Consider the following 18,042-nt stretch of genomic DNA (forward strand, 5'->3'; position numbering starts at 1 on the left):
CTGCTGAACAGTGTGTAGGGTGGTTGGTGATAGCTACACTGGGCCTGGGTAGTGACTCAGCCGGTAGAGTCACTGGGAAGCTTGTAGCGGGAAGCTTGTGTGGTAGAACAGTGCTACAGGTGTCTCTCCTTCTCTCTGTTTTTCTCCTCCCCCATCTCCCTGTCACTCATTCTCTATCAAAAAGAAAGGAAAAGGAAAAAAATGGCTGCCAGGAGCTGTGGAGCCTGCAGGCATCAAACCCTAGTGATAACTCTAGTGGTAACTCTAGTGGCATCAAACCCTAGTGATAACCCTAGTGATAACTCTAGTAGTGATAACTCTAGTGGCATCAAACCCTAGTGATAACTCTAGTGATAACTCTATGGTTGTTCTGATCCTTAAGAATGTACTGGGGGGGGGGGTAGATAGCATAATGGTTATTCCTGAGGCTCCAAAGTCCCAGGTTCAATCCCCAGCACCACCATAAGCCAGAGCTGAGCAGTGCTCTGGTATAAATAAATAAATAAATAAAGTGCTTAAAAAAAAGAATGTACTGTGAGACAGCTTGGAGTGCCTTGAATTAATTAAAGTAGCACCCTCAGGGCTGGTGACATAGCTTACCTGGGAGGGCTCCAGCTTTGCTATGAGCATGGTCCAGGTTCAAGCCCTGAGTACTCCACGTAGGAGTACCATAGCATGCTCAATCTCTCTGTCTCTCTCTTTCTCTCTAAAAACAGTCAGCTGTAGTGGCAAAGCCCCAGTTAAAACATAGAGAAGTCCTTTTAGGAGAAACAGAGAGAGGGAGCTTAGACAGACAGGGTGAGAAGCTGAGCACAGAAGAGTTGTAGCCAGCACTGCCTACAGCCAGATCCCACAAGGAGCCCTGGAAGGAGAGTTGGTCCCACCCAGAGATAAAGGGGGCTGACTTTGGGACCCCCGCCTCTCTCCTCCAGCCTCCAGCCAGTGTTGGGCTGCAGTGCTCTCTCTCCTGGGATCTCTAGCAGCCAACACTGACGGTAGCTGGATTGGTGCACCGGACCCAAGAAGGCATCAGCAGTACATCCTCTCATGGCCGTCCTGCTTGGAGGAGTCAAGAAAGACTTCCTTGGGAGAGCTGTAACTAAGCACATGCCTGACCCACCGATGAGGGAGCATGTGTAAGAAAGCAAGCTGGGTGGGGAACTTTGGGGTGTTGGGCTCTGCAGCGGGGCAGTGTAAACGCCGGGTGTCAGCTCATTGCTGCAGGTGAGGGGGGCACCCGCAAAGGGATGCGATTGCTCAGATGGAAATGTGGGTGCAGGTGTGCAAGACCACAGGCGAGGAGATGAGAGGACTGCGACCCACAGCTCTCCAGACTTACTGTGTGCCAGACTGCTTTGTTTACCTATGTGTTGATTGATTGATTGATTGATTAATATTTATTTTCTTCTATAGGACAGAAAGAGAGAAGGGAGGGAGAGGGAGAAACACCTGCAACCCTGCTTCACTACCTGTGAAGCTTACCCCCTGCAGATCAGGACCAGGGGTTTGAACCCCGGGTGCTTGCATGAAGTAATGTGTGCACTCAGCAAGATGTGGCACCACCTGCCCCTCCGATTTATTTATTCATTCATTCGTTCGTTCATTCATTCATTTTTGCCTCCAAGGTTATCGCTTCGGCTCGGTGCCTGCACTATGAATCCACTGCTCCTGGCAGCCATTTTTTTCATTTTGTTGTTGTCATTGTCGTTGTCACTACTGTTGTTGTTGGATAAGATAGAGAGAAATGGAGAGAGGAGGGGAAGGCAGAAAGAGAGAGAGAAAGATAGACACCTGCAGACCTGCTTCACCACTTGTGAAGCGACTCCCCCTGCAGGTGGGGAGCCGGAGAATCAAACCGGGATTCTTACTCTGGTCCTTGTGTTTCACGCCATGTGTGCTTAGCCCGCTGTGCTACTGCCCAGCCCCCCGATTTATTTATTTTGATGAGAGACAGAAAGAGAAGCAAATTACTGCTCAGTTCTGGCACATGGTGGTGCTGGGGATTGTGCCTGGGACCTTTGGGGCCCCCCAGACATGCAGGTCTGGTGCACTACCACTGTGCAAGTTACCTGGCCTATTTGTTTTATTTATCTTTTAAATACCTCTTTATTTAATTTATTTTTTTATTTATTTACTTATTAATATTTACTCCCTTTTGTTGTCCTTTTTTATTGTTGTAGTTATTGTCGTCATTGTTGGATAGGACAGAGAGAAAAGGAGAGAGGAGGGGAAGACAGAGAGGGGGAGAGAAAGAAAGACACCTGCAGAGCTGCTTCACCGCTTGTGAAGCGACTTCCCTGCAGGTGGGGATTGAGGGGCTTGAACCGGAAGCCTTATACTGGTCTTTGCGCCACTTGTTTTTAACCTGCTGCACTACCACCCGACTTCCGAGATCTCTTTAATTTTGTAAGAGATAGGAAGAGAGCGAGAAGGGCACTGCTCTGACACATGTCCTAAGTCATATTCAGTATCAGGAAGTGAACCTCATGCATTCAAGTCCTGCGTTTTACCCCGAGTCACCTTCCTGACTGCTATTTATTTATTGTATACGGGAGAGCAAGTGAGCACGAGACCAGAGCACCTCTCTGCGCTGGCACATGCAGTGCTGAGAACTGAACCCCAGACATCACGCACGTGAATATTGGGCTTTACCCTGCGAGACACCGCCCCAGCCTTGTTCTTATCACCTCCATTCTGCAGATGAGAAAACCACACAGTTAAGCAACTTGCTTAGTGTCCTTAAGCAAGTACGAACAAAGATCTGGACTCGGGTCTCACTCAGCCTGTGCTCTTAACCTTTCCATTTTCATGAATATGGGTTCTTGACTCTAGACCATAATTTGTCTTTATTTTTTATTTAAAAATAATGCTTTAGGACCAGAGAGATAATGCAGTGGTTAAACATTGGCCCCAGAGGCCCCAGGTTCAGTCCCTGCCTCTGCCATGTGCCAGAGCTGAGCAGTGCTCTGATCTCTCATTAAAATCAATTCATTAAAAAAATTGAAAAAAAATGCTCTAAAGCGTGCCCCAGTGTGTACACTGGATCTGGGGAGGGCCCACACATGGAAGAAGAGACAAGGTCCAGAGAAGGAGTCTGTCTGGGCTCGCTCTGCAGGGTGCAGGGCACTGTGCTAAAAAATGAGACCTCTGGGAAGCAGGCAGTCTGGCTCAGGACAGAAGGGAAGATTGTGTCCCTGTGGCCCTGCTGACCCACCCTCCCTGGCAGTCACACCTGTTTTGTCCTCCTCCCAGCACCAGCCAGACATCTCTCCCAGAGTGACAGCAGCAACTGGGGACATCTGTGAAGCTCCCGCTCAGGCCTGACAAAGACACTCAGAACCTGGCCCAGGCCTGCTGGGAAGGGTGGCGGAGGGGGGGGGGGTGCGGGGGAGCGGGAGACTATGGGACATGGACAGCTGTGGGCTGGCTGGAACAGGTGAAGTAAATGTGAGCTGAGGAGGAAGGGTCCCCGTGGTCTTCAAGGGGAATGACTTCCTTGCCCTCTCCTTTTCTTTTGTCATCTTTTTTTTTTCCTTGTCCTTTTTTCTTCTTCTTTTTTGTCTTTTATTGCCACCAGGTTTATTGCTGGGGCTCAGTGCCTATACTATGAACCTATAGTTCCCAGCATCCTTTATTTTTTTTTTCCCTTTTTTCTCTTTCTGTTTTATTTGATAAGACAGAGAGAAGTTGAGAGAGGAGGGGGTGATAGAGAGGGAAAGAGAAAGACACCTGCAGACCTGCTTCACCTCTCATGAAGCATTCCCACTAAAAGTGGGGGGCAGGGGCTTGGACCCAGGTCCTTGAACTTGATAATGTGTACACTCAACTGGGTGCACCAACACCTGACCCCCCTTCTTTTTCTCTAACAATGAACTAATTAATGGGGGGGGGCAGAACCAGAGCATCATTCTGGCACATGTGACACTAGAGATTAGACTCAGGACATTATGCTTGTGAGTCCAGCAGTCTTGCCATTGCACCACCTCCCAGGCCACAGTGCAGGGACTTCTAATCTCACAGTGGATTCATTTAATGACTGGGGTGGTGGCTTTGACTTCCTGCTCCATCAGGAAGTACATGGCAAGAAGGGCTAGCCTGGGGTGGGGGTCCTTATTCAAGGTAGGCAGTACTTGGCAAAGTTCAGAGGAAAGGGCTCAAAGGACAGGGGTTTGGAGAGAAGTCTCAGAGGGACACCTGGATGGGCTCCTTCCTCATCCGTGCTGGGAAGTGTCTCTGCTCAGAGCCAGCAGAGGTCTACCCTGAGGCTTACGGGGCGGACAGTGGGGGTTTCCACAGGAGGAACAACAGTGCCTGGACTAGGTTCTTTTAAAAAAAAGAGAGAGAAGCTAGTTTTAGGGAAAGCAGGATATAGGGCAGAACAGTAAAAATAACCATTGCAGGGGGCCAGGCGGTAGTGCAGCGGATTAAGTGCACATGGTACAATGTGCAAAGACCGGCATGAGGATCCCAGTTCAGGCCCCTGGCTCCTCATCTGCAGGGGGGTTGCTTCACAAGCAATGAAGCAGATCTGCAGGTGTCTGTCTTTCTCTCCCCCTCTCTCTCTGTCTTCCCCTCTCTCTTGATTTCTCTCTGTCCTATCCAACAACAACTATAACAATGACAACAATAACAAACAACAACAAAAACCTACAAAAAATAACAAGGGCAACAAGATGGGGAAAATGGCCTACGGGAACATTGGATTCACAGTGCAGGCACCAGGCCCCAGTGATAACCCTGGAGGCAAAATCAATCAATCAATCAATCAATCAATCAATCAATAACCACTGCAGCCCTCATATGCACATAGCACAATAGGGTTATAGTGTTTTGTGATTTTGCTTCTCCAGAGCCCCTAGAAGGTGGATTTTTTTTTCACTATCTCTGTAGTGGATGCTTATAGAACGACTTTTATGGGCTAATAAAATGAGACTCAGAGGGAGTCGGGCGGTAGCGCAGTGGGCTAAGCACAGGTGGCACAAAGCACAAGGACCGGCATAAGGATCCCTGTTCGAACCCCGGCTCCCCACCTGCAGGGGAGTCGCTTCACAGGCGGTGAAGCAGGTCTGCAGGTGTCTGTCTTTCTCTCCTCCTCTCTGTCTTTCCCTCCCTCTCTCCATTTCTCTCTGTCCTACCCAACAACGACAACAACAATAATAACTACAACAATAAAACAACAAGGGCAATAAAAGGGAATAAATAAATAAAATAAATATTAAAAAAATGAGACTCAGAGATGCTAAGTGTCAGCTCCCTCCAAGGCCCAGTTCAGACCTGTTCTTTCCACAAATATAGCTTCTTTTGTATAGGCCCTGAGATGCTAGAGGTAATACCTTTATTTTGTAAGGGACAAAATAACCCTCATATTGTAGACCTGTGACTCCTTCAACTACATTTGTGCCTTCAAGCCCCCCACTCTGATAAAAGTTGATTATTCACTTAAACATATCATGTGATATGTTTAAGTGTGATCCTGACACAGAAGAGGCAATGGAAAAAACACCGGTATACAGGTCGAGGGGCTGGGGGTTGGGGGGAGAATCTATCATTTAAATAGTGAATGATTGCATCAGAAGCTTTTTATTTATTTTATTTTATTTTATTTTATTACCATCATGGTGATCACTGGGGCTCGGTGCCAGCACTATGAATTTACTGCTCCTGGTGGCTATTCCCCCCCCCCATTTCTGTTTTGATAGAACAGAGAGAAATTGAGAGGGGAGAGGAAGTAGAGAGGGAAAGACAAACACATATAGACCTGCTTCACCACTAAGGGTCCTTCCTGCAGGTGCAGAGTCAGGGCTCAAACCTGTGCGTGGTTTTGTGTGCACTTGACCAGGTGCACTACTGCCTCCTCAATAGAAGCTTTTTAGTGGGCAGAGGGTAGACAGCATATTGGTTATGCAAACAGACTCTCATGCCTGAGGCTCCAAAGTCCCAGGTTCAATCTCCCGCACTACCATAAGCCAGAGCTGAATAGTGCTCTGATTAAAAAAAAAAAGAAAAAGAAAAGCTTTTTAGTGGCCTTAGTTTATTTCCGAAATAGAGGCTAGTGACAAGTGCCCAGGGCAGTGTCAGCTTGGAGTTCAGAGAACTGACACAGTCCAGGAAGCTTCTTGATGCCACCGTCTGCCCTCACTACGACCCGGAGCTTGGAACCTATTTTGAGTGCTTGTCTTCCTGGAATGTTCCTGGTTGCATGTATTCTCTGAGAACTGGAGCTCTGTGCTCCTCTTTTCTGTAGTTCATCAATAAGGTCAGCGGAGAAAAGCCCCTATGCTATGGGGAAGGTCCCTGGAACACCAGGTTTGCTTCCCCAAAGAGCTCTCTTCTTGGCTGTAGAAAGGTTTGGAGCTTCTAAAACCACAACTTTCACTTCACATGTCAGTGATTCTGCACTGTCATATCTGCAGCAAAACTGACCTGCAGGGCCTTACTGGCAGAGCAGGAGCTTTCTTTGCACATCCTCATCTGTCTGCCTTTGGGACAGTCTCCTGCCAGGCAGAGGCCGGTCTGGGACGACTTCCTTTGGCCAGGAGCACCACCCTTGCCCTCCCTCTCCTCCTGTCTGAGGTGTTCTGAATGGGGAAGGCTAGTTGGGGTGTGCTGCTTCGAGGTAAGCAGAGCTCCTCCAGGTCCCGTGAATCCTGCCACTTACCTCTCCTTCCTGTGATGCTTCCTGGGTCAAGCCCAGCAGCCCAGTGTGGGGCAGGGTGGGAGTCCAGGCCGACAAGACTGGGAGTGCCCTTTGGAGTGGCTCCCACTCATTCCCTGGAGGCTGGGCCCTGGCTACCATGGTGGCAAGCGCTTCTAGGAATGAGCTCCCCAGATGTGTTTTTGGATTGGGAAGCTCCCTGGGCTGGTCTGTATGAGCTCAAGGTGCTTGCTCTGGGCTGAACTGAGGCCAGCTGTAGAAGCTAGGCCCTAGGAGGAAGCCAGGATGACTTCAGGTCTGCAGAGGAACCTGGCGGCAGTGGGCACTGGAGGTTAAGTGGCTTTGCTTTAGCTTGTCTTTCCTGGATAAGGCCTCAAGTAGCAAGAAACTAAACAAATGGAGAAAAGCAGAAAGGCTTCGCCCTGAGCCTCTGCCAGGTGTCCTAAGTGTTGCTTCTTGGGATGGGGGTAGGGGGCTGCCGTTGCTCAGTGCCTTCTTCCTTAGGCTATTGGAAGGGAAGCAGAGACGTGACACTTGGTTGGTATGTGCGGTGAGTAATTTCTTTTGAGTGGCTTCATGTTTCTCAACCCCTCCCCCCCCAGTGTTCTCACACAGAGGCCTGTGAAGGTAGGCTGCATGTGGGGGCCATGCTTTGTGAGTTCTCAGGGACAGCACTGTCACTGAAGACGTTGAGTCTGTGTGTGGGCTGTCTGTTGGAGGTGTTTTCCCTGGCTTCTCACTTCACTTTTTCTGTAGCACAGAAGCAAGGATTTTAAACTGGCAAGGATTTCAAGAGGTCATCAGGTCTGGTGCCCTGGCACCATTATGCTTCATCTTGCAGATAAGACTAAGTTGTCATTATCTGGACATAGCTGTCATACCACAGTGCAAATAAGCTCTTTTCTTAGGCGAGGCACGACCTCCAGGTGCAGGTAGATGCTCCAGCCAGAGAAGGGGCGGGGTGGGTGGGGAGGAGGGCAGAGAAGGCCACGCCCCTTAGGAGTAAGTGCAGGTTTTGCAAGGCTTCTAGGCTGAAGGTTGGAGTGTTGTCTCTGTCATTCTCTTGGGGTGGGGACTGGGGGGAGTGGCCATATGCCCTGCTGGCACCGAGGGGCAGTGAGGGTCATTCTGCTCCCTGACAAAGCCGGGAGGAACACAGTTGCTTCTCAGGACTGGCCACAGAGGCGCAGCCACTGCCCCATCAGGACAATATATTCCTCAACTTTCCCATCTAAGGACAATCTCCCCTGACCTAGCTCTTTGGAAAATACAAAAACAAATGGAAAGAACTAGGGCAAACAGGACTCTCCTTCCTAGACTGTCTTCTGATTTTGGGGCCCAGGGAGAACTTGCTGAGCACTAGAGGTTGCCCCACAAGCCAGGCAAGGGGAGTGGGGAAGGGAGGGGAACCAGTGGGCAGGGCACCTCTGCCTGTTGCTAGAATTAAATCCTGTTGTTCCCCCCTCCCCAGGAATGAGAGGGTGGGTCTTCCAGAGACCAGGTTTAGGGCAGGTTCTCAGTGACCTTCTTCCCATCACAAAGTTGCTGGTTAGCAAAAAAAAAAAAAAAGTGAAACTTAAAGGAGACCGTTAATAAAGTACTCTGGCTAGCTAGGGTTGTGCAGGCTTTACCGGATCCCAAACCAGAGCGCCGTCTTTGTGGAAGAAAGCCACTCTGTCCTCCCCAGCATCACACATACATACACACTTTCCTGGCAGGCCTGATGGGTTTCCAAACATTTCGTCACCGGCTCCTTCTGACCTTGGTGTGAAAGGAATGAGTCGTTCGGCCTGTTGGTTCTAGCAGAGCCGTCGGGGGGCGCCGGTCTCGACTGGGGGGAGGGAGGGTAGGAGGGTGGCTACCGACTGGGGAGTGGAGGTGAGGTCTGCTGGAAATCCCCAGCCAGGCCAACCGCTGGAGGTTTATAGACGCCTTCCCGGGCCTTATTTGGTCGCAGGAAGTGGGCGGCGCCGGGCCTGCAGGCGGAGAGGCGGCCCAGAGACAGTTGTGCTGATGAAGTGGTAGAGCTGGTTCCTGCTGCCGCCGTGCCGCGCTCCGGCCGGCCGCTGGGTGCTCCGTGCTCCCAGCCCCGAGTTGTGCAATCCTTTGTAGCGCGCCAGAGAGTCCTCGCTGTTCTCTCTCTCCTGTCTCTCTCCTGTTTCTCTCTCTCTCTCTCTCTCTCAAGCTGTGAGCTCAACCAATGAGTCAGAGCAGTGCAATCCTGACACTGCATCGCAGGACTGGGGGTGACACCGAGGGAGGGAGAGCGATCGCGAGGCGGACACCACCAGCGCGGGGTGCGCCGAAGCTCCTGCACTGCGAGCGGGGGTGACAAGCCTGCGCGTCCCGCCCGGGCCCTGCCCGCGAAACTTGCCAGCCGCGAGAGGCGCGGGCTCGCAGGAGCCCTGCGAGCGCCACGGGGAGGCGGCGACGCCTATTTGTTTCCCAAAAAAAAGAAAGGAAGAAAAATCGGGGAGGGTGTGCAGAGGACTGGAGCCAAGGAGGCGACGAAAGGCGGTGGCCCAAGGCGGAAGGGGGACGGCCGAGGCCGGAGCTCCAGCAGGAACCGGGGTAAGTGGAGCTGCCCCGCAGGAGGCCGCGGCCTGCACGCGGCGAGGTGCTGCCCGCCCCGGCGGCGGCGAGGGGAGCTCGGGGGCGCGGCTGCGGGGGGCGCCGCGCGTCAACTTGTGCGGCCTGGGCGGCTGGGAGTGTGTGCGTGAGCGTGTGCGTGAGCGTGTGCGGCGCTGCATCCCGCCTCCCCCCCCCAGCCCGCAGCTGCGTGTGCAGCGCCAACCCCCCGTGTTTGTGCAGCGACGCAGCTTGCGGGCGGCCCCCGCCCACCCGGGCGCGGCCGGGGCAGGAGAGCCCTCCCAACCCGCCCGCCCGGCTCGCGGCGGCCGCCCCTCCTCCGCCTCGACCGAACGTGGTGTCCGCGGGGACCGGCTTGCATGCTCAAGCCCAGGCCCCCCCTTTGCTTTGCCTTCCATTCTGCACTGGAGAGTGGACGTGGAAAGTGCCTGCCGCAGGAGTTTGGGGGACAGAGGGCTGGGGTGGGGGGTTGATGAGGCGAGTGCAGTAAGGCCTAAGCCGGGGTGTTGGGGTGGCCGGCCGGCCTCTCCCCGCGCACCCCGGCACTGCCCGTGCACCTCAGACCTGTCATCGCCGCCGCCCGCCCACGCACACCCGGGCTGCCGAGCTTGTGTCTGGGGTGCCAGGCGGTGATTGGAGCCCGGGTTTTGTCTGGAGCCTGCATATGGCCGGCCGAGTGGAGCTAGTAACCTCCGACTCCCAACTCACACTTACAGGAGTGTGTGCCTCCGGGTGTTGCTCAGAGCAGCCCTCCCCTCCCCGCCTCTGGGTAAAGGTCTGAGGTCGCTCCGAGGAAGACCTGCCACTCGGACCCGGACCCGGACCCGGACCCGAGGCGGTGTTCCAGTCCAGTCTCTTCCAGAGTGCGCCCCGAGAGGGATGAAAAGGGAAGCTCCTCGGCTCATTTTAAACTTTGTTGGTCGCAACTTTGGAGGCTACTTCCTGCTTCCACTATCCCACATTGCACCCGCATGCCGGCTGCTAGACTCTCCCTGGGGACTGGCGGGAAGCCAGTATTGGGGGGCCGGGGTTTGGGCAGACTGTCCCTGGCGGAATGTGGAGGCCTCCCCTCCTGGCACGTGTGTGTGTGTGTGTGTGTGTGTGTGTGTGTGTGTGTGTGTGTGTTCGCTGGGGATCCCTGTTGGCAGTTGGGACTGGGGGAGGGGAGGCCTGGCTTGCTCCAGCAGGGGGAGCCTGGCCTGGCGGCTGCCCCACACCTACTCTGCTTGTCCCTGCAGTTTCAAGATTTGAGAGTGGAGGCCTGCCTGGTAAAGGTGGAAGAACTGCAGCTCTGAGGTTAAACTTCCGCTCCCTTGGTGGCCCCTCTCGCTGAGGGGAGGCACCATGCTTTGTTCCAGAACATTCCAGGGTGCTGTGGTGCTTACCCCTTTAGGATCAGAGACATGCACCCTAGTCACAGTTCCCTGCCTTGCGGAGAGCTTAAGGCTTAGCTTTGTACTGCTGCTGTGGACACTGAATAATAAGGGTGTAAATATTCAGGTGCTTTGATAAGTCATCTCGTTGCTTGGCCCTGACCCAGTCTCCACTCTAATTGGCTACACTGGCCTGAGCAGCGTCCAGAGGCCAAGGGAAGGAAGCACCTGGAAGGTATCCCCATGCACCTTGCTCTGTGTCAGCCTGCCCAACGCCAAGCACTAGGCAGAATCTCTACTCCCTGTAGTTGTTAGCCCTTCCCTCTGCTCTAGTGGATGAGAGCTTCTGAATGTAGGGCTCAAAAATAACCATAATTTGCCCCTTTGGGCTACTTTTCTTAATAAATGGGGAGAGGGAGTCAACATTCATTACAGATTCAACTTGGCTTTAGCACCTAGGGAGGGTTGTCCTGTGTAGTCTAGGCCTCTAGGTCCCTGAATGGAAAAAGGAAATGTGTGTGTGTGTGTGTGTGGGGGGGTGTATACATTGAACCTGATTCCTGGAAGGAGAATGGGCCCAGCCAATCTATTACAGATGGGGTTCCCAAAAGCAAACCTTATGCAAGGTGACGTGGGGGTGACCACAAGTAAGTAGCAAGGAGACTATCCTTCAGCCTTCTAGTCCCATTTCAAGAGCCGCTTCTCTTAAGATACCTTTGCTTTTTTTAATTTATAAATACTTATTTTTATTTAGAGGCTCTGTTAGAGGGAGAGAGAATGAAAGAGACCACAGCATCAAAGTGAGCCTCCTTCAGTGCTGTGGGGGCTGGGATTGAACGTGGGTCATGCACTAGTCAAAGCAGCACGCTATCCAAGTGAGCTATTTTGCAAGCCCATTGCCTTCACTGAGTGTTCATTTCCACGCTTTGTAGTCACTGTGGACATGCTGTAGTGGAGACTCCAAAGCATAAATGGGGGGTAATATTTATTACAGACTTTGACATTCAGCTGAGGGCCTCCTGGTGCTGCAGGAGGCTCCACGAGACTCTCTGTATTGTCTTTGGAGCGCTACAGCAAGGACTGTGTTAGTGTACGTAAAATGCTGAAAGCATATTCCAGTACTATCCTCGCCTCTGCCCTGCTCTGTGTGCGCTTATCCCCACAGAGCCTACCAGCTGGTAGGTGTTGAATCCCATGAATGAAATGTCTCCGTCCAGACAATGTGGACCTTGCCGGAGACAGGCACAGTGAGTCTCACTGCTGGGACTCTTGCCGCACCGTTGGTCTCAAATTGGTCTGTTGGTGACTCTCCCCATTTCTGGTGCTGCCCTACAACTGCCCTTCTGCAGAGTGTGTCCTGGTCTCCCCGACTCCACTGGTGCCTCAGAGTTAAAACGTGTGAAATCTCCTGGTTGGAAACTTCCTCACCTGGGTCTGGCTTTAGCCAGACCTACCTGGCACCCTCACGTGTGAGTGAGTGTGTGTGCTCATGCACACGCATCAGTGTATACGGAGGCTCGGGTCTTCTCTGCCTCACCTCAGTGCAGCCAGTGGCTGGATTCCATTCCAAGGGTTCTCTCCACATCCGCGAGAGCTCTTCTGGTTGTGGGACTAAAAGGAGTAAACCGAGTGAAGGAATGCACGCTGGACTGAAATCACCGGTTCTTCCTTAAGGAATCTTTATTTGCATTCGAAGCAGCGCTCGGGATACCTGGCAAGTGTGAGCTCATTTTATGAATCAGAAGCATTACAGCATCACTTCAGTGTTGGAAACTGCTGTTTGGAATCCAGCTCAGCCTTCTTCCACCTCCAGCATATGCATAGCAGTCCGGGCACTTAGAGTCCCACACCTGGGAACAGTAAGCGTTCCAGTAAGCGTTAGTGGGGCATTGGTTAAGATTCCAGAGCCATCTGACCCACTCACACACACCCACGCTCTCCCCCGCACTAGAACACCACTCCTGCCTGGTGTGTGGATGGTCACTGATGGTTGGAGCTAACCTGCGTTTGAGCTGTGTAACTTTGGGTACTGCTTACCCTTTTGAACCTGTTTCATCTCTTGAAAAATGGGGGTGAGCTAAGACTTCACTGGGCTGCTGCGAAGGTTAAACAAGAGCACGCTTGCAGCGACTGGTGCACAGTAGGCATTCGGTAGATGACGCCATTCCTGTTGGCCCTTTCCTCCTCCCAGGAGAGGGGAATTGAAGGCTGTTCTGCTTGAGATGGGAGCAGCCTGCCAGGTTGCAGGACTTGTGCAGATGCAGTTCCTTTTCTAACTCCTGAGGCCCTAGACAGCTCTGGTCCTGTCCTGCCTGGACTTACCCAGACCTTCATGCCATGTGCTATTGCCAGGGATTCTGTGCCTGCAGCTGAGGATTAAGTGCCTGCTTCCCAGAGATCAGATTGTGCTCTCAGGAACCTCCCCGTCCAGGCCTCAGGCTGAACTGCTCCTATGGGTGGGAGGAAGAAGGCTCAGCTTGCTCCGCTGGGAAAAAGTCCCTTGTCTTCGCTTCACCTGAAGCCTCCCAGAGTGACCTCAGTGTAGGGAGGGTGAGGGGACCAGAGGTGGGAGTGGTCCCACCAAAGAACACTTGGGTTCTCTCTGGCGCCAAAGTGAAACAGTGGGTGCGGCAGGAGTGGAGGGGGCCTCCAGCAGAGAGATTATATAAGGAGAAAGTTGCCGCATGTCACAAGAGCTGGGGCTTTGCTGGCTGGGGGTGGGATGTCTCCCTGAGTGGTTGCAGGCTGTGGTTTGCATGGGGTAGGGGTGCGGGTGGGGACTGGGGGAGGAGGGTATGGAGAACTGAGACTTCCCTGCTGAGGGTTCTTGCTGTCACCCTTCTGGGAATATAGCCTGGCACTCTGGCAGCTGGGAAGGTGCTCCCTGTTCCTCTGTTTCTCTCTCCAACCACAGGGAACTGAGAGCAGGATTTTCTTCTAGGCAGTACTTTGGGGGGGGGGGGCAACAAGGGCAGGGTCTGAGAGGAAGTATCTGTACCAGGCTTAGAGCCAGAAGGGGGTTCCTTCTGAGCAGGATTTTCTAGGGAAATGGGAGAGGAAGGAAAATGGTGAGGGATTTCAGTTTCCAGCTATCCCCCAGTATTTGAGCTGAAGAAGGCTCTGTTTTAGTCTGCAGTTGCCAAAGTGTGCCAGTTTCTTGGAGGAGAAAGCCTCAGAGCTCAGAACTGAGCTTAAGTGTTAATGTGCAGCCCTGAGAACTGCTTTAAAGCTGGACTTTCTCCCCTTCTCATCGCCCCTGGCCTGCTGGCAGCTCCTGGGGCCTGCACCTGGCTGTGCCTTAAAGCCCCTCCCACCTGACCTCCCTGTCTCTCCTCCCCAGCAGTCTGGTCTCTCTGGTTCCCAGCAGTCAGCCCAGAGCTGCAAATGCTTTAAGACATCTAGTCCAACTCCTTCATTACCAAAAAAATTTTTTTCTATAAAGGATTGGGGAGATAGGATGATAATTATGCAAAAAGTCTTTCATGCCTGAGACTTCAGTGTCCCAGGTTCGATCCCTGGCACTACCATAAGCCAGAGATGGGCAATGCGCTGGTTTAAAAAAAATAACAGTAGTAGTAGTAGTAGTAGTAGTAATAACATTAGGCTAGCAAAATAGCTCCCATGGACAATGCACTGGTTTAAAATAATAACAGTAGTAGTAGTAGTAATAACATTAGGCTAGCAAAATAGCTCCCATGGACAATGCACTGGTTTAAAATAATAACAGTAGTAGTAGTAGTAATAACATTAGGCTAGCAAAATAGCTCCTATGGACAATGCACTAGTTTGCCACATGTGTGACCTAGGTTCAAGGAAACTTCAGTGTTGTGGTCTCTTTCACCTCTGCTTCTCTGCCTTCCCATCTCCCTCTCTCTCTTTCTTTCTTTCTTTCTCTCTCTCTCCCCTCTCTTTCTTCCTCTCCCTCTCTCCATATGCATATATATATTACTGTTTCTTTATTTAATGAGAAAGAGAGAGACACCAGAATATGGCTTAGTCATAACCAGCTTGAACCCAGAGTGTCATGCATGCGAAGCGTGTGCTCTGCCTGCTGAACCATGTTGCCAGCTACCCGCTCCTTCATTTTCAAATGGGGAAGCTGAGAGGCAGAGAGTTCCTTGAGGCTGCCAGAGGCTGTCTTTTACTTTTGCCTTAGGAGGGTGGAAAGAAGAGTGGGCTCTGTGTCCTGCCCCTCCCAGCTTGGAGTTGGAAGGGCTGCTTCAGTACAGAAGGGCCCAGAGGAATACTGTCTCGGCTCCTGGGTGTGGCTCAGCCCTCTGCTGGCTCCACAGTTATTTATTTGTGTGTGTGTGTGTGTGTGTGTGTGTGTGTGTGTGTGTGAGAGAGAGAGAGAGAGAGAGAGAGAGGGCGCTTTGTGGTTGGGAGACTGGACCAAAGTGAAAGCAGAAGTGCCCGCACTATGTCAGCTATGCAGAGCGCAATTTGGACCTCCCAGGGCCAGTGGGGAGAGGAAGGGCGGGGGCAGAGGCTCCTCTGCCTGGGCTGCTGGGTGCTCTTTCTGTCCCCGAAACAATGCTTGCACACTTGAACATAAACAGCCTTTCCATGTCGCTGGCTGCTGCCATTTGTCCTGGTTTGGGGCAGAAGATGGGCCAAAAATAAACAGGTGGGCTCTTCTGCTTATGGGACATTTACTGTGGTGGCCTCAGGACGGCCTGGCTTGCTTGCTGTCACCCCCCCCCCAACACACACACGCACACAGTGCTGGCAGGGCTGTGCTGTATCTGAGGCTAGGACTCTCAGTCCCTTACCCTGCTGCCTGGCCAGCTCTGTTCTCAGCCTGCTGCAGAACTGGAGAGTGAGACTGCTGAGTTCTCCACACCTGCATTGGTGTTGAAGACGGATCACCATGTCCCAGCCACCCTTGCCCAGCTGATGGGAAAGGGAGACACTGACCCAGCCTTTCCTTCAGGCCAGGCATGCCATGCGTGTCCTAACCTCAGGCAACCCCATAGTAGCTGTCAGGTGAAGATACTGTGCCCACATGTCCACTAGGAAACAGAGACTCAGGGAGAGGCAGGGAGCCAGAACTGGTCTGTGTGACTCTGAAGCCCCATCTCTCTCTCTCTCCAGTGGGCTCCACTATTTCTCAGTTATTTTCTTATGCTTGGGGAGCAGAGCTTTGAGCCTTGAAACAAATCATTAATGGTTGGAATTCTGGGGCCAGGAGACTTGCTAATCAGGTAGACATTAAAAGGGGTCTGGGAAGGGTAGGACAGAATCTTAGGTGTCTCCATGTCCACATGCTTCACAAGGCAGCCGGATGCCCAGCTGAGCAGTGAGGCCTAGCCAAGGAGGGTAGCAGGCTCATGGGGTGGTGTGTGTGTGTGTGTGTGTGTGTGTGTGTGTGTGTGTGTGTGTGTGTGTGTGTGTGTGTAAAGGCTTTCTTTTAGGTCTCCTGAAGGCCATCCGAGTGTCTCCTCCCTAAACAGCCCAGCCTCTTGTAGTCCAGGGAGCAGAGACTGGGGATAGGTGGTGTCTCTTCCCTTCCTAGCTGCTGGGCCTGACGGGGATGACGGGGTCCGTCATCCCAGCAGGTCTGGCTCAGGTCCCAGAGAGCCTGGTTGGTGTGTACTTGGGGCTAGTGCTAGATGCTGTCGGTGCCTGGTGCCAAGGCCCCTGGGTGTATTTCAGGAACAATAAAGAATAAATCAACACAGAAGAAAAAGGCCCCGCAGCAGCTACTCAGAGACTAGAGAAACGGGAGGAATGTGTGAGCCTTTGGCAGAGGCCCTGGATCTTAACCAGGGCCTGAGAAAGGGCACAAGAAGGGCAGGATGGCTGGGTGGGTGAGGACCTGACCTCTGTGTTTAGTGTGCCACCAGCCGGGAGGCCAGGCGTCTGTGCTGAGATACCCCCCAACCCCCCATTGGCATCAAGCCTTAATGGTTAGTGGTCACTGGAAAGCATTAAAGAGCCAGAATAGCTTCCTTTGACCCCAAACTGGCAGGCCCCCTTGCCCCTCTGATGGCCAGGTAGAGCTTGGGCTCATGAAAGCTTGGGACCCCCCCCCCCAAACCAGAACCCGCTGTACTCCCCAAACCTTGAGCTGAGGGAGTGCCGAGTGTGAGAATATCCACCAGGAGGCCCTGGCCACACCTCCACCCAAGCAACCAGCCGGGATTCCCTGGGCAATTCTCTTTACCTCTAAGGCCTGCAGTTCCATCAGTCATGAAATTCAGACCAGCGATCCTGGCAGGTGGGGGTGGGGGGAAAGAGCAGAAACACTGCCCCCCTTACTCAGGATGTGCAGTTAGTAGCTTTTACGTCGGGATGTGTTCCCAGGAAGAAACCCTTCTGAAAGACCCACAGGGAGAGGTGGGTGCCCAGGGCCAGGGTCACTGCTCCATGCCCCGATTGGCTCCACAAGGAAGCCAAGCATGGAGCTGCCTTGACCCAGATTTCAGGGTGCCTGGGGAAGGGGCAGGAGCTTGGGCCCCATGGGACATCAGACAAGCAGGGGAAAGACCAGGCTTTATTTTTAAAAGACTATTGGCCAACTGTGTGGCTGAGGTTGGAGGGTGTGGCTTCCTCTTGAGCAGAAGATACTGGGCTTCCACAGGCTGGCCCAGGGTGGTAATTCAAGTAGCCTCTTCGTCATCAAAGCCACTCATCTCCCAGACCCCTCTCACCCACCTTACCTGATGGCCACACTGGTGGAAAATCACCGTGTTTTCCCAGCTGACTGCAGCCGCTCTCTAAAAGCAGGTGCAGGTGTGAGCAGCCCGAAGATGGCAGACAGAGCACAAAGCTCTGGGAGAAAGTTTGCAGAAAGGGCTCTGGTTCCAAGCCTGCTTTCTTTCTCTCTCTCTCTCTCTTTCTTTCTTCCTTTCTTCCTTTCTTTTTTTACCAGAGCACTACTCAGCTCTGGCTTATGGTAGTGCGGGGGACCGAACCTGGGACCTGACAGAGCCTCAGGCATAAGAGTCTGTTTGCATAACCATTGTGCTATCTACCCCTGCCTTCCAAGCCTGGTTTCATCTCTATACTCCTATGACCTTAGAAAAGTGACTCGAACTCTAGGATATTCAGGGGTCACTGAGAAAGATCTGCGAAGTGAACTTGGCACCATCCGGGCAACACACAACCTCACCTGCTTAGCTGGTTGACTGAACAGCTGAGCAATGTACTGTGGAGGCTCTTACTCCAAAGATAAACCTCGTGGTCCAGGGAGCAGGCTCAGCAGTAGAGCACATGCCTTGCAGATGTGAAGGTCCTGCATATGATGCCCAACCCCCATGTGGAAGTTCCATGGCTAACATCAAAGAGAACTCCATGGATGGTGGGCTGGTACTTTGGTGTCTTCTCCCCAGCCCCTTCCCCCCACCCACCTGCCTCTCTCTCCCTCTCCCTCTCACCCTCACCTCTTCCCGCCACATCCCTCTGTCAGTGTGAGAGATTGAA

The 18,042-nt window shown here is 52.7% G+C and overlaps 1 protein-coding gene across 5 annotated transcripts in view; it reads left to right on the top strand.

The window, feature by feature from the left end:
- MIDEAS (mitotic deacetylase associated SANT domain protein) overlaps positions 1–18,042 on the top strand; it is a 91,756-nt gene that overhangs the window by 26,654 nt on the left and 47,060 nt on the right. Inside the window, exon 1 of one of the 5 annotated variants that reach the window (XM_060175501.1) lies at positions 8,991–9,226. The exons of 3 other annotated variants lie outside the window; for them this stretch is intronic. The gene's annotated coding sequence lies outside the window, so the exon portion shown is untranslated. Of the gene's footprint in view, positions 1–8,990; positions 9,227–12,246; positions 12,758–18,042 lie in introns of those variants that run through there. One more of the 5 variants, XM_060175499.1, reaches the window with a different exon arrangement.

This window comes from Erinaceus europaeus, chromosome 16, assembly GCF_950295315.1.
Source record: "Erinaceus europaeus chromosome 16, mEriEur2.1, whole genome shotgun sequence".
Lineage (NCBI taxonomy): Eukaryota > Metazoa > Chordata > Mammalia > Eulipotyphla > Erinaceidae > Erinaceus > Erinaceus europaeus.